At 48.0% G+C, this 16,280-nt stretch overlaps 1 protein-coding gene across 5 annotated transcripts in view; it reads right to left on the bottom strand.

Moving 5' to 3' along the window:
• CREBRF (CREB3 regulatory factor) overlaps nt 1-3,711 on the bottom strand; it is a 69,028-nt gene extending 65,317 nt beyond the window's left edge. The window contains exon 1 of one of the 5 annotated variants that reach the window (XM_075541960.1): nt 3,576-3,711. The gene's annotated coding sequence lies outside the window, so the exon portion shown is untranslated. Of the gene's footprint in view, nt 1-2,100; nt 2,249-2,351; nt 2,749-2,950; nt 3,097-3,575 lie in introns of those variants that run through there. The other 4 variants (XM_075541962.1, XM_075541959.1, XM_075541961.1 and 1 more) reach the window with 4 other exon arrangements.
• Between the last annotated feature and the right edge of the window lie 12,569 nt (nt 3,712-16,280).

Genomic DNA, 16,280 nt, shown 5'->3' with positions numbered 1-16,280 from the left:
CTATTGAATATGATGGAAGAGCCAAGGAATTCCTTCCCCAAACATCCAAGTACAAATTCACATGGAAATAAACCTGTGCTGTAAATAAACCAGGGTGCAGTAAAGCATTGATGAAACACACAATACTCCTCTGGTTCCTTGAGGCTTCCTCACCCCCCACTATCATGACCCCAGTACTGCCTTTCACTGCGGGCCAGACTTGAGCATGTGCACAGGCACAGGTAAGAGATAAGAGCTCACAACACATGAAATCCAGGAACAGAAATGGGAGTAGGTACACCAGAAAGGTGGGAGGAAAGTGGGGAGAGGAGGGGAAGAAGGGGAACCAATCACAATGATGGACACATAACCATCCTTCCAGGGGGACCAACAATAGAAACCGTGGGGGAAGGGAGACAGCAGTTAGTATAAAATATGAAAATAATTATTTATAATTTATCAAGGCACACAGAAGGACGGTGGGGGGTGAGGGAAAAAAGAGCTGATACCAAGGGCTCAACAGAAAGTAAATGTCTAGAAAATGATGATGGCAACATTTGTACAAATATGCTTGATATAACTGATGTATGGATTGTTATAAGCTGTAAGAGCCCCTGATAAAATGATCTTTTAATAAAAAGAAACTTCCGCTAATTCATTACAAATCATGTAACTGCCAGTCTTCATCAAAATACTTTAAAAAGAAAATGTGACTTTAGCTCTTAATCTTTTAGAACCTGTGCAACACAGTCCTTTTATTGTGCTTGTATATAGTTAACCACAACAGACATGTGGTTTAATACTTACTCCTCTTCCATACGCAAGCACATGAGAATCACACACAACCCATCAGTAAACTAAGACACTGTCCTTGCACAAGTTTGCTTTTACCTGCCTTGTAGACTGGCAATGGGATAAGTGGCATCTTCCCAAAACCTTCTTCTGGATGTATTTAACCTCTTCTATGCCTCCCCTAAAACTCATTGCGCTGAAGCGATTTTAACTCACAATGAATTAGAATAACTCAGAATAAACTGTCCCAGCAGGTTTATAGTAACCGACTGCCACATCTTTCTCCCAAGGAACAGCTAGTGGGTTCCAACCAGACCTTTCAATGAGATACGTGCTTAACCACCAAACTAAGAAAAACAAACTCACTACTATCGAGTTCTACAGGGTAGAACTGTCCCTGTGGGTTTCTGAGACTGTAACTCGTCCCAGTCAGAGTAGAAAGCTTCATCTTTCTCCCTAGGAGCAGCGGGTGGTTTCTAACTGCTAACTTTGCAGTTAGTCGGCCAAGGCACCAGCCACTGCGCCACCAGAGCTCTTTAAAGCTGCTATGCCAGTCATATAAAAGAACCAGAGCCAAATAAGTTGTCAGATCTGTTTTCCAGTCGTAGGATAACAGAATATTCTATTAAATTAGCAATGATAACTGAATTTATCAACCAATACAAAAATGTAAATGGCCATGAATAAGTATTAATTATGTCTTTGTTAGGACACAGGGATCAGAAAGTAACAATACTGTAAAACCTAGTAAGAAGTTAATATTTTTATGTCCTATCATAGTCCTACTTAAATCTATTTAGTGATTTAATCATTGATTATACTTTTTACATCTTAACAGAACTGAGTCAACTGGTCAAATGCAAAAATCAATGTAGCATTTGCCAAGTTTCATTTCTCTCCAGTTAACACAATAGGAGAGAATGCCAATTCTTCAAGACAGTCAATTCAACAGCCTTTGAAAAATATACCAGAGGTTATGTCCCCACCCTAAATACTTAACCCAAGATGCAAAAACAGCCTGATAACTTTGGCAATGCCAATGTTGTCACAGGTTGTAAGCTGATGTCAACCTAACTCGACAGCAAGCATTTAACAAGGCCAACCTGTGGTCAAAATAACCACAACTCTACCGTTAAATTAAACCAGTGGTTTTCTAATTACTCAGATTATCACGCCTCTTCATCGTATGTGTTTCTCCTATTTTGCATTAAAAGGCAACGGAAAGTTTTAAAATACAATCAAGTTATAACCAGTTAACTACAGACCACAAGGTTTTACACAGAAGCCTTTCAACAAAAATTAAGTCAAGACCTTGATCTAATTTCTCACCTGCAAGACATGTTATAAAGTACCTTCAAACCTAAGTAATTTTCTTAGGGCTCAGTTTCCTCATGAAGTTGCTTTTTGTGAACTAGTAATAGAGACGGGCAAATTGCTAAGTCAAGCGGGAGCAGAAGATTTAGAAGGCATCCTGGCGAAAATCTGGAAAACCCCACCCAGGCCTCAACTTTCACATCTTTCTCGGTTCGGGTTTTCTCTTTGCAAAATCCAGAAAAGCAGAACTCCCCTGCACTGCCTACCTCTCTATCTGAGGCCTGATGCAGAAATTCAGACCGCTAGTTTCCAAGTACCTCCTTTGGGTTCAAGTCCGCACAGAAACAGCAGAAAGGTTTGTTTTCTTGGGTTAAAGGAAGGCAATTACTGGGGCTGGCGGTCGAATTGGTCAGAGGAGGAAGCGTAGGGCCAAGCAAGAGGGAGAATGCAGAGACTGAGCTCCATCCAGTCCCTCGGAACCACCCCCGGCGGCGGCTGGTCTGCCCTCTCGGTACTTCCCTGCCTCCTGGGCTCGGGCGACGAGAGTGGTGGGTCGGGGTCGGGTTTCCCAGTGCTACTTCCTGGTCCGATGGGACTGGCCTTCGGACACCCAAAACGCCCCCGGCCCGGCTCTCTCGCCCTTTGCCCCGTCTCCTCCCCTCTCAGTGACCCACCACCACGGGTCCCCTCCCATCTAACATGGCTGCCCCGCCCGGCCCACTCCCGGGGCAGCCAAACCCCGGAGCCGCGAGGCCCCGCCTCCTCCGCGCCCATTGGCGTAGCAGCCTCCGTCCGCCTGCCCCATTGGACAACACACTCTGCCACTCAAAGTTGAGGGCGCCGCCTCCGAGCCGCTTCAAGCTACCTTGAGAAAGCATATAAACAAATCCCGAGAGGGAGGCCCGTCTCTCGTCTCTGGGGTGCGGAGGGGGGAGCAGGTCCCCCTGAGACTCCCTGCCTGGATGCCAACCTCACTCCATCCCAGTCCGTGCCTCCGGCCGGCCTGGCTCCCAAGCTCGGCGGCCCCGGCCCTTCCTCACACGCCCCTCTCTCTCCTCCTCCCCCGCCAGCCCGCCTCCCCTCCCCTCGCCGGCCCCTCCCACCCGCTCGCTTCTCTGACAGGCCGGTTGCCGGCAGCCGCGGCCCCGGGCTCGGAGGCAGCGGGGAAGGGCCCGGCAGCCTGGTCGGGCTAACGCCCGGCACTGCCCACTCCCGGCCCAGCCCGCGGTTCCTTCTCGGGCCGCCCCGAGCTTTTATGTAACCGTCCCGGGTCGGGGAGGGGGAGCGGCGGGGGGAGGGGAGCGGATGCCCCCGTGACCGGCGGGCGGTGGTCTGCGGCCCGCGCGCCCCCACTCTGGGCCCTGGGCCCGGCCCCCACCGGCCCAGGGCCCGGGCACTGCTCCTAGGCCAGCGACTCTCCTCCGTCCCCCGCCAGGCTCGCCCCCCAGCCCTGGCCCCGCCGCCTCTGGGCGGCGGGCGGCGGCGCTCACCTGTGGGTGTGGAGGAGGCTCAGGGACTAGGTCCGGTTTCGCTGCAGGGGCCTCGGCCCCTCTCCATGCTGCCTCGGGTTTGTTTTGTTTATGTCCTTCCTGACGGGTTCCCGGAAATCGCGTGACTCGCCCCCCTCACGTGGGCCGCGGCAAGGAGGAGGGAGGGAGGCGGGGGCCCGCCAGCCGCTGGCCAATCGCGAGGCGCTTTTCAGTCGGGCCAATCAGGAGCTCGGCCTGACTGGGCACCCCTGTCACGTGACGCCTGAGAGGCGGGTCGCCGCGAAAAACTAGGAAGAGTGGGTGGAGAGGGCGCTCGGTGCCAGCCGCCCGAGCGTGGGCGTGGGCCGTCCGACGCCGAGCCCCTTTTACGTTTGCAGCTGTTCCGTTTAGAGATGTTCACCTCCAGCATTTTATCTGATTTCGAAACTACATGATGAGGCCTGAAGTGGCCTTATGCCACCAGTATAGTTTAAATTCATTGAAACCTGAAGGGGTTAAAGAAATCCAGTGAGCTAACTTACTGGGGGGGGGGGGGGGAGGCTCAGTAACGACATTCTAGGTCACTAGTCTTCCCTATCTGAATCTCTTGATTTCCAGAGACTTCAGTTGTTCATTCATTCATTCAGTTTTTATTGAGGACGTATACCCCGGTACGAATGTCAATTAGATTGCGTGCAAGAGAACAGCTGTACACGGCAGTGTTAGCACCTAGACTTGCTCAATTAACACATGGTCCTGAGGTTTTCTTGTGTCTTCCTGATCCTATTCATAACAACAGGGACCCTTTATAGAACGTGTATTGTGTGGGAGTACATCTCATGTAAACACATGCAATATAATCTTATTCTCATTTTTCAGATGGGGAAATTACAGAAGGGCTAAATTGCTTCCCTAAGGTTACATAGCCAGTAACTGGTCCAGCTGGTACTGGAACCCAAGTTTCTGGGTTCATTATCAAAACTTATGCTTCCAGGCTGCTTAATACTCCCAACAGGAAAATAATTTACCCTCAGAACTGGAAGATGAATTTCTATTTTAGTAAACATAGGGTGATATGGGATTAGGGACTGATCTACACAAACAGTAGTATGTGAATTTCAAGCTCCTTTGTTGGAATCAGGAAGACTTATTGGCCATATGCTTCAGGAGGTCAGGGACTGGGAATATTGCTCCAACTTGGGCTCCTCTCCCTAGAAATTCTGGTTCATTAGGTTGCAAATAGCCCCTGGGAATTTGTAGTTGCACCAGATCCCGGGTGATTGCAATGATCTCTGAGTTTGGAGACCTAGGCTCCAGACTAGGTTAGCCATCCATCATCTAATACTATTTGTGTCCACCAGTACCCCATAGTAGAAAGAAAACCTCACATCTGTGCCCCACACAGCAAGGCCTCCACAGCCACAGAAGCAATCGATTACAAAAGAAGTGACAGGATTGTCCTAGTTTTCTTTTTTAAGTCTAACACACACGCCAAATCTTATTTTTCATGCCAACTGAAGTTTAAACTTAGAACTCCAATAGAAAAATCCACTTGAGAAGTGGAGCCAGTTTGTTCTGACTTGCTCCTAGATGATTGATGCATTAAGCCTCAGTGGAATACCTCACAGGCCGCCCTCTGACAATAATACTACATCTGGAAAGGTTCCAGAAAATGGTCAGGGGTTTTACTTTAACATTGCCCTGGCACACAGGAATGTTCATCTCTTTGACTGGGCGACCGTTCCTTGGTGTCAAGTGCAGCCAGGTTCACCACCTAGAACAAGGCTTTGCCCCCTGAAGGCACTTCTTACTGGTGAATAAGATACTGGATTCCTGCCTTTGTATCTTCTGCTGTCTTGGAAAGGGTAGAGTTTTGGCTAAAGGAGACCTTTCCATCAAGGTTTGTTAACAATGACATCCTCTGAAATGAATGAAATCACTAATGGATTTTTGTTTCTCTAGGTTTTATCCTGCCAGCATCGGCCACAGAGTTGGCAGGAAATTGGGACTCCGGAATAATCCAGGAGGCTCTTCTTGTTTCAGCCATAAGGTTGTAACCAACTGGCAACACGACTTCCAAAGTATTCAAGCTTCCTGCTAGGAGTTATTTATATTCCAGAATAATTGCTACACAAACATGAGGCAATGCCCACCCCTCATCTTTTTCTCCAACAAAGCAACATATATGCAAGACTCCAGTGAATTTTTAAAAATAATTTATTTTTTATTTGGTCAATACATTCATGGCACAATATTCAAAACATACATGAAAGGGTATTCTGTGATATTGACTCTCTTGCACACCTGGTTCCCTTCTCATTCAATTCCTTCTCAGAGGCAACCCCTGCTGTGTGTGTCCTTCCAGAGCTATTTTTCATATCTGTAGAGAGCTTACTCATTTTAAACCGAGGCATTTGGCGCACTGTTCTTGAGGCTAAGATCTAGTTTGAGCTCAGCAAAAAAGAGGAAGCCCACCAAGGAGATGGAGTGGCTGCAGCAATGGCTCCAAGTATAACAATTTCGCAGGTGGCACAGGAGCAGCAGTGGTTTACTCTGTGTACTTATGCGTCTGTCAGAACCGATGTGACAGCACCTGCTACTATCTCCCCACCCCTGCCACCCCCTGACCCAGGTGAGGAGTTTGGCCTCTCTGGGTTCATTTCTCCCCCATGAGGAATCTGGAACAAGAACTGTGTGTGCTCTTTGCTCCTTTCAGCTTTAACATTGAGCCTGCATCCTGAACACTGCAGTCAAAGGCCCTAACTTTCCCCAAAGAGTAAAGTTTATCTTTTAAGTCGCTGATGGAGCCAGGATTGCGCCCTCTCCAGTGTAAGTGCTGCCCTTTTCAGTATAAGTGCTTTCCCCTGGACCTCTCTGATTCTGTGAGCCGTTACGAGCTCACAGCTTCAGAAGTGAGATTAATTAAAACAAAGCTGGAAGACCTCCAGGAAAAGCTGTGCCCTTTTGACACTTTTCAAAGCTAATTTTCTTCCTGAGATGACTGGAGCATTTCTGAGGGTGCATCTAAGACAGATGCTAATTGATGGTTGGCAATTGGCACCCATCCCTCATTCATTCCTCCTAAAAAATATTCCTTGGAGGAAGAAGGCCAGTTCTTCCACTGCCTTGGCCTCTCAGTAGCACGCAGTGTCCTGTAACAGCTCTGAACTTCAGCTTCTTTCTTCTCCCACATGCCTTTCCTTAGCCTTCCCTGTCGCATACCCAGCACCAGAACTGCCAGAGGTAGGGGTAACTGCTTATGGTATCAATGCATTAACTCATATCCAAACCCTATTCATCCCCCCTGGTTCAAGCATCGTCCTCCTGTGGAGTACATATGCCCATCAGACCCACAGTGACCCTACAAGACAGAGTAGCGCTGCTGCATCATTTCTAATTTGTATAATCTTTCCAGGAGCCCTGGTGGTGTAGTGGTTACCCATGGGGCTGCTAGCTGTAAGGTTGAGTTCAAAACCACAGCCACTCCACAGGAGAAAAAATGGAGCCTCCTACTGCCTTAAAAAGTTCCTCTCAGAAACTCAGCAGCAGTTCTACCCTGCCCTCTAGTGTTGTCAAGAATCGCCATCAATTCAATGGCAGTGGGTTTGGTTTGGGGTTGATCATCTTCACGGAGCATCCCTGGTGGCACAGGAGGTTAAGCACTTAGCTGCTAACCAAAAGGTCAGCAATTTAAACGCACCAGATTCGCTGTGGGAGAAAAGATGTCCCTGGGGGCTACGGCCTTGGAAAACTCTGCTATGGGCCCCTGGGTCAGAATCCACTGAGGCTGCGGAACGCTGAGGGTGGTAGATTCCAGTCAGAAGCCAAGCGCTTCGCCGCTGTGCCACCAGAGCTCCACATCAACTTCTGCCTGCCTTAATCTCTTAACCCAGCAGTGTTGAATTTACTACTTTGTTTTCTTGGGATCATGTGTGCAAGTATTATTTCCTCCATTAAATGGTGTGGCATAAACTTGAATCTATCCTCGAAGTTACAGAGAATGCAAAGCACTTCCTCAGACCTCATACTCAACCCTCGGTTTCCTGGTAGGCAGGGCCGAGGCCGGGAAAGGAAGGGAGAGAAGTAAAGAAATGGACATTTGCTACATGCCTAACATGGACACTGATGTGGACACAGAAAACTGAGAGTTCAGCAAGAGGATTCCTAAGAGGGGAAGACCTAGCCTGGCTGTGAAGAACCGGGTCTTGGGGGTTCCACACCTGCGCTCCAACACCTCTTACTAGCTCACTAATCTGTCTATGCCTCCATTTCTTTCCTCGCCAGCCTCACAGCTTATTTGTAAAAATTAAATGCAGAGCCTGATGCATAATAGGCACTTAACAGCACTGGTCCCCCACCTGGCCCCATTGCAGGGGAGTCACACCTCCCAGGGGAGAATCTGACGGAAGCATCTACAAAAACAGGAGGCAGCAGCCGAGAAGGGAGGGACGGAACCCCAGCATGGACAAGGCAGAGAGGGACTCCAGCTGCTTGTTTCCGTTATCTTCCAAGGCAGCATTCTTGTAAGAATTGTTTAGTCTCTTTCATTAAGCTGGGGGAGGATTCTAGGACATGGCATAGTTCCTGTGGGCACCCCTCCTCCCCCCACCCCCCTGCAGTGCTGGGCTGACCGCACACTGTTCATATCAGCAGCTACAACTGATAGCGAATCGGGAAGCCAGGGAGGGCGAACAATCTAGCATTTGTTGGAGGAAAAGCCTCCCAGAGGACAGGTACCATAAGGCATTCTGCTGGCACGTCCAGGAGGAGGAGAATGAAAACAGCGAGTGAGAAACAGTGATGACAAACAGGAACCAAGACCTGTGGCCATAATACTTTGTTGAGCTACAAACGGAGGCATACTCCAAAGACCCCGTCTGGTGCCAAGTAGTTCAGACAGGTTGCTAGCAAAATAAGAAGGAAAAGTCTTAAGAGAATGTGGGTGGGGGGAGTTAGGGGATCCAGTGTGTCCAAGTTTCCCCTTACACACATACAAACCACACACACGCAGAAATTCATGAGGTCATAAATTTCCTCATGCCCACTCGTTTAGAGTTTTCATCTTATTTTTCCAAGAGGGTTGTGAAATGTACAACAAATGGGTGCCACAGTCTATGCTGCATTACCCCCCAGAGACAACAAAACAGAATGAGTGAACAGATCTGAACCCCTAGGGTCAACTCTATTGTTTGGAGGGCATTCCAGGAGGAAGGGCCAAGAACCCTCTGGGTATCTAACTCCCAAAGCTCTACTCCCCTAGATTCCTGCAGGACACCTGCCTCTCTGCATAGACTCTGACTGAGGACACCTCCTCCCTGTCAGTCTGGGCTGCTACAGCCAGAGGGACTCTGTCCTTGTGCCCAGAACACCAGTCGACCCCATACTAGGGGGACAGGGTATGCCCATGTATCCAACTACTCTTCCCAGCCCAGCAGAGAAGAAAACAGCTTTAGGGGAATGGGAGTACTGGTGGGAACTAAAGTCAAGAGTAGGACAAAACAGGGGTTGTTCTCCCCGCTTCCTCATTATTAATGTAATGATCGGCTTAGGGCAAGGGGTTGCTATGAAGTCTACTGCGAGTCATGGTGACCTGAGGTGTGTCTGAGTCGAACTTTGCAGTGGCTGGTTTTGGAGCAGTCTATTGCCAGGCTTCTTGTCTCCCTAGGTGCCTCTAGGTCAGCAGTTCTTAACCTGTGGGTCTCGAACGACCCTTTCACAGGGATCGCTAGATTAATAACAGTAGCAAAATTACATTTATGAAGGAGCAACAAAAATAACTTTATGGTGGGGGTGGTCACCACACATGAGTATGAAAAGGTCGGGCATGAGGACGGTTGAGAACCACTGCTCTAGGTGGACTCGAACCTCCAACCATTTGTACTGCCCAGGGGCTCCAATGGTGAGTTTAGGCTCCTGTAAACGCCAATGGAAGCAGGACCACGAGGTTGGTTTTCTTCCCCCTCTCAGGCTGGGAACCAAGGAGAGGAGTACTGGAAAGGCCACAAGTATGCAATGCTGCTCTGTGCACCCCATCAGCCAATTCAACAAGAGGCTGGTGACTCGGTAATCAAGTGCTTGGCTGGCTGGGGGTTAAAAAAAGGCTTGGTGATCTCATGAAAATTATGGGGAACCCTAAGAAACCTATGGAGTAGTTTTCCTGACATATAGGGTCGCTGTTGGGACAAGGTGGGGGAGGGAACCTGCATCCTCAGAACAGATGGAAACTCATTTGGAGGCCAGATGGAACCTCAGGTCCCTGACCATTCCCAGTTGACTTAAGGTGCCCCCAAAGGCCTCTGGCCTCATCAATAGGCTATCATTGGCTTCTTAATGGGAGGGATTATAAAATTAAAGAACCAGACACCTGTAGGAGGGGACTGAGAGGTCAGACCTGTTTGTCCTCAGTTGCCAAGTTAGGGGACAATCGAATGAAGTGCTGCCTGTTCGTGCGCCATGCCTGCGATGGGCTGAGGATCAGTCTGCTGTGATGCAGTTTTCAGAAGATGATTGCCAGGCCTTTCTTCTTGGCTTCTTAGTCTAAAAGCTCCAATGACACCTGTTCAGCATCATGGCATCGAAAACCTCCACTGACAAATGGTAGCAGTGGGCACATTGGTTGAGAATTGAACCTAGGTCTCCTGTATGGAAGGCAAACATTATACCCTGAGCCATGACTGTCCTGAAGGGTGCTTAGTAAGCTGGCCAGGAGGTCGACAAGGGCGGTGCTGGCAGTTCTTCCATGGCCACCTACAATGACCCTCCTGTACTTGTCCTCTTTCCTCCGCACACCCCCTCTTCAGCACCAGGTGCTTCTCAGGTAGCCAGCCTGCGCCCCCTTCTCTTCTCACTCTATACACTCTCCGCCTGATCCCCCGACACACAACTCTAGAAGCTCTGTGGGTACCCAGCACCTTCCCCTCCAGCAGGTCCTCCTGCTTCCCCTCTAGGCCCACAGGCTAGACTACAGGGATCCTAAGGGCACCCGCACACAAGTTATCTAAAACAGTACTCATCGCTGTATCCCCAACGCTGCAGCGTCTATGCCCCCAACTCAGTGAAAGGCTTCATCACCTACCAGCCAGGAACCAGGTGTCATCTGTGATCCTTCCCTGTCCCTTTCCAAACTCTTCCAATCAATCATAGACACTTATGTGTACTAGCTAATAAATATCGCCCTGGTTTATCCTCTCCTCTGGCTCTTTACTTCTATGTTAGTCCGGTTGACTAGAGAAACAAATTCAGAGACACTCATACGTGCTTAGAAAAAAGCTTTATATTAAAGAGCAATTGTATATTGAGAGAACATCCCAGCCCATAAGTCTGACACTAGTCCCAAAATCACTCTTTAAACTCACGTAGTCACGTCCAATGATGCAAAATGCAGGAGAATCACAGGCCAATGGGCGCTAAGTCATGTGGATCCAAAGATAGGGGATGCATCTCCAGGGATCTGGCTGCCATTGGTGTGGCTCCATGCGGCTTGTCAACAGGAAGAGGAAGGCAGAGAGAGATTGGAAGTTCCTAGAATTCTCATGAGAAGGCCAGGCCCACAAGGAGGCATCATCAGCTGTGCCCTGATTGACAGCTAGACTCCACCCCTTCACTCTTACTATCCTCAAGTTGACATTAGATTTTGTAACTACTACAACTTCCATTACTGTAATCAAGGACACAGTTCCTTGAATCACAGCAACAGCTCCATACCAGTCTGTCTAGATGAGCAGTTCTCAACCTGTGGGTCGCGACCCCTTTGGGGGGGTCAAATGACTCTTTCACAGGGGTCGCCCAATTCATAACAGTAGCAAAATTACAGTTATGAAGTAGCAACAAAAAGAATTTCGTGGTTGGGGGTCACCACATGAGGAACTATTAAAGGGTCAAGGCATGGGAAGGTTGAGAACCACTGGCCTAGCTCTTGCTCACCTTTTGGATTTATGGCTATTTCCTTCAGGAAGCCTCGCTCCCATCATTAGGTTAGTTTGTGGTGCTCTGACCCAGCAACCCCTGCTTCCTCTGCCACAACACCTTGCTACGGTGTGGCCACAGGTCAGCAGCCCAGGCATCACCAGAAGCTTTGTGGGCAATGCGGAATCCGCTTTTTAACACTCAAACATCAATGCTTGAGAAGCATGGGTGCAATAGAAATCAAGACTGTCTTCCCTGATGAATGCTAAGCCCCATAGGGCTGGGGGGCTGCCTCCCTGTGGCTTACCACCATTTCCAGCAGCTAGCCAGCATCACGACCGGGAGCTGGAGCTGAAAAATGTGTGCTGAAGGTTGGTGAAAAGCTTTTGTGGCGTGAAAAAAATCACCACTTTATTTCTTAACTCGTGCTTCCTCAAATACGACGCTTATTTTTTTACAAAACATCTGCTCAGCTGGTTCTGTTTATGTGTGTCAACCCACAGTAGTACCACACTCTGGTCAGTGTAAAGAAACTATGGAAACCATGCCGAACGCTGATGGCGACTTAAATAGACTCCTGAGTGGATTCCTGTGGGCGGCAGGATCAGTAGCAGAGCATTCTCTCCTGCTCGGGAGTTGTGGGGGTGCAGGGAGAGGGAGTGGGAGCTGGGGAAAAGGGCGTCAATACCTTTCACAAGGATGGGACTCTGAAACAGTGCAGCAGTCTGAATGAGACTTGCCGGAGCAATTGGGAGAAGAAAGTAGAAAAACAGTACGGCTTCTGTAAGCCAGGTGGGACCTGAGAACATTTATGCCCCAGGCTTCGCAACTTTCCAGAGCGGGCAGAATCACAACCATTGCTCCATTTTCACAGCACCAGTCTCGCTGGCAGCACCCCTGCCAAGACAGGCAACTGGAGGGATCCAAGTGGGCTGGCCTGCACTCTGTCCTGGACAACAGAAACAGTCCGTCAGAATGTGGGTGTGAGCTCTAGAATGTCCTAATCTTGGTGTTCTAATAAACCTAGCCAACTGCCATTTTCCCTGGCTGCGAATTTCTTTAGCAGGGGGAGAAGGGCTGTGAGTCCCAGAGGAGCATGAAGGTTACGTGCTCGGCTGCTAATGGATAGGTTAGTTGTTCAAATTCACCGAGGCATCTTGAAAGAAAGGCCCAGTGGCCTGCTTCTGAGAAGGCAGCCATGGGGTGCCCTGTGGAACACAGCTCTGCTGGCACACTCGGGGGCACCATGAACTGATGCCACACGCCAGCATCTGGTTTGTTTGGGTGTGCATTAAATATTTGACAGTTAGTGGTGATCTAACATTATTCTGACAACGGTCCCTCCAAAACAGTACTAAATATATATAATCTCCAAGTAACATGATCTTAGTGAGAAATTTGGAAAACAAAGCTTTTAAAAAATCAAAAACTATCTGCAATAGCATCACTAAAAGCTAACCGCTATCAACATTTTTTGCTTAATGTTCATGCCTGTATGTAAGCACATTTCTATGTATGTTTTATTGTATTTTTTTTTCATTTTATTGGGGGCTCATACAACTCATCACAATCCATACATACATCAACTGTTGTCAAGCACATTTGTACCTTCATTGCCCTCATCATTCTCAAAATATTTGCTCTCTACTTAAGCCTTTGGTATCAGCTCATTTTCCCCCTCCCTCTCCACTTCCCCCTCCTTCATGAACCCTTGATAATTTATAAATTATTATTTTGTCATGTCTTACACTGTCCAACATCTCCCTTCACCCACTTTTCTGTTGTCAGTCCCCCAGGGAGGTTATATGTAGATTCTTATAATCGGTTCCCCCTTTTGACCCACCTTCCCTCCATCCTCCAGTATTGCCACTTTTACTGTAATAAGTTTTAAATCCTCTTTTCCCCAACTTAATCTATTTTTCATTAAAGTATCACATTTGCATTGGAGAAAATGCTGAAAAGGGAAAAATAAATGAATCATGGGTCATTACTACCCAGAGCTAAGTAAAATTAATGGTTTGCTCCATCTTTTCTATCTCATCTCTAGACATGCATGTAGAGAAAAGGAATTATTAAATGCTAAATACTATTCCCTCACTTGGGTGCAGCATGACTGGTTTTAGTGTCTCTTTATATTGGAATCCTGGTGGCGTAGTAGTTATACACGGGGCTTCTAACTGCAAAGTCAGCAGCTTGAAACCATCAACCACAGAGGAGGCTTTCTAGCCCCATGAAGAGTTTCAGTCTCAGAGACCCACAGAGGAAGTTCTAGCCCGTCCTATAGGGTCGCTAAGAGTCAGCATCAACTTGAAGGCAGCGAGTTTGGGTTTGTTTTGCGTTTTATATTGAGTCACTATTAGTTAGACGTGGCTTGATGACAATGGGTTTGGGTTCTTGGGTTTTACATTGGACATAAGCATTTTCAATTGTGTTGTGATAAACATGAAAATACCAATTGAAAATTCTGAATTTTCTCAGTGAGAGAAGTTTTTAAATACAAGAGCAGTAGCTTCTGTCTACCATTTCCCTTCTCCATGAGATCTGCCACAGATGAGAGAGCATTTTCAGAGTGAGGTAGGGATTGAGATAATTTTAAAATGCCTTGTTCTGCAATGTTTAAAAATAAAATTTATCTGTAGTTGATAAATGAACAACAGACTATTTGAATTTGTGCAAGATGAAACCCAGGGCAAAATCATCCAAGAGTCTGAAAGACAATTTAGTTTCTTAACTCTCCATTTTCCCCAGGATGGCAAAACCATTTCTATTTGATTCTTTCTACCTCCCACTGCTAAAAGCGTGCTAGAGAAAATGAGCAGGTGCCACCTATGAAACAGCAGCGAAGAAAGAGACTGCTTCTCTTGGGAGAGATCCAGCTCCTTGTTCTGGGCCTGGTGTGTGACTTGTGTTTACCTTTCTGTAATCCACTAAGGACAAATGACACATGGCTAATCAAATAGAAAGCCATATGTAGAAATTGAAAGAAACATTTCGGGTTGGCAGTCCCTCTGGGGCGTGTTTAAGGAAAGTACTATCTGTGGCCCGGGAGAGTTAGTCATTTATTTGGTAAATACCCTTTGTGTATTATTATAATTTACAAGTCATACTCAGCACTACCATCTCATTTTGATAATAACAACTTGGTACAGTAAATAGCTCCACATAATAGATGAGCAAACTTAGGCTCAAAAATTAAATGGCTTCCCATTGTTACCCAGCTAGCAAATAGTAGAATAAGACTGCCAATCCATGACTTCTGCTGGTCAGTTTCTCTTCCCAGAAGGCCACACCATGTTTGGCTGGAGAGGCTTTAGAGGAGAGGGAAATTTTTAATCTTCTTGGAAAGCCATAGGATGGGGTTCTTTCCATCTGGGCCCAGGCAACCCCCACACAAGGAAAGGGCTAGAGAGAACAGGATTCACAAACACCCATCTCAGATGCAGAACCACAATGCAAGAAAAACAGTTCTGTTATTGAGTGAAAAAAGGAGAGAAAATATGAGCTTACATGCTTTGGCAGGTAATCTCCCCCAAGAACTTCAAAATGGAGAAAGCCGAGGCTCGGCGGCTAAGGGGCATGCTGGACCAGTTTCCTTCACCAAACCTGAGTCAATTTCTTTATGCTCTCACTCCAGCCGACAGTGACAAAGCTAGGGGTGGCAGACTCTTAGCACTTGGCCGTAAGAGCTTGCAGTCATTCTTCCAGAAAGGGCTTTGATTTGGGAAGGAGCTTGGGCCTCATCAGGAGTGAGTTGCAGCAGAGTTGGAGAGAGCCCTGTAAGTTCAGGCTTCATTAGGTCCTATTGCTTTCCCAGACGACTGTAATGAGCAGAACTTCTCTGAGAGGTGATCAAAATCTTTCTGGCCATAGCACCAGGGACTTCCGGGTTTTCAGGAACCAACTTCTGCCAAGTAACAGCTAGTCCAAGTCCAAGTCGATATGCAACCTAAGCCAGTTTATTTCCCAATGTCTAATCGAATTGAAATAAGCGACAGGTTAAAGCCCAATTCAGGGATCAGTCAGGGATGTACCATTTGGCTTGACTCTGGGATCAAACTGGAAACATGCTCAGGCCACGAGCATCAAAGCTACCCTCTGCAGAGGCCACCTGTGCTGAACTGAGGTGGGCCCCTCTTGGCTAGTGCTGTACACGGAACTCAATGCAGGCAAGCAACACTCAGGGGAAGAGCCACTACACACAGTGGGCATAATGAGGCTCAGCTTCCAAAACGCTGCCTAGTTGTGGTCTCCTGGGGAGCAGATCCATCCCCACAGTCCAGGGCGGACACGGAAAGGTCTCAGCCAGACCCCAGTGATAAGGGTCTGCAGGGCCAGCCTTCTTGGCCCTAGCTCCACAGCTGCACCACAGTGGCGCTTCCCTGTAGCCAAGGCTCACAGGCTGTGGCACCTGATATGCACTCGCAGGAACCCCGGCGTCTGAACCATGCCTTTGCTTCCTTGGGCGGCAGATCTGCATGAAGCTCACAAATGTTGCTTTGCTGGGCAGCGTGGGGGTCTGGAATGGTGGGACCCCTCTCCCGCTTGAGACATGGGAAGTGTTCTCTGGAGACCAGGAAACTTGGATCCACTCCAGTCTGCTTCTCAGAAGTTTTGTCAAACTGGAGAAGTAATTTTCCCTTTCTGGGCTCAGATTCTGTCTCTGAAAATTAACAGGGCTCACCCTTCAACTTCTGAGTCCTCGGTGTTGTAGGGATTCCATGAGATGTGCTCAAGAGTCCCTTTCGCTGGAAATTCAAAGCATGGAGCTGCCTGATTCTATGAACCACTTTAAATTCAAAAGGAAAGGAAAGCACACAGAGA

Source organism: Tenrec ecaudatus, chromosome 2 (genome assembly GCF_050624435.1).
Source record: "Tenrec ecaudatus isolate mTenEca1 chromosome 2, mTenEca1.hap1, whole genome shotgun sequence".
NCBI classification, from domain to species: Eukaryota; Metazoa; Chordata; class Mammalia; order Afrosoricida; family Tenrecidae; genus Tenrec; species Tenrec ecaudatus.
This window is presented reverse-complemented; position numbering and strand designations above follow the sequence as displayed.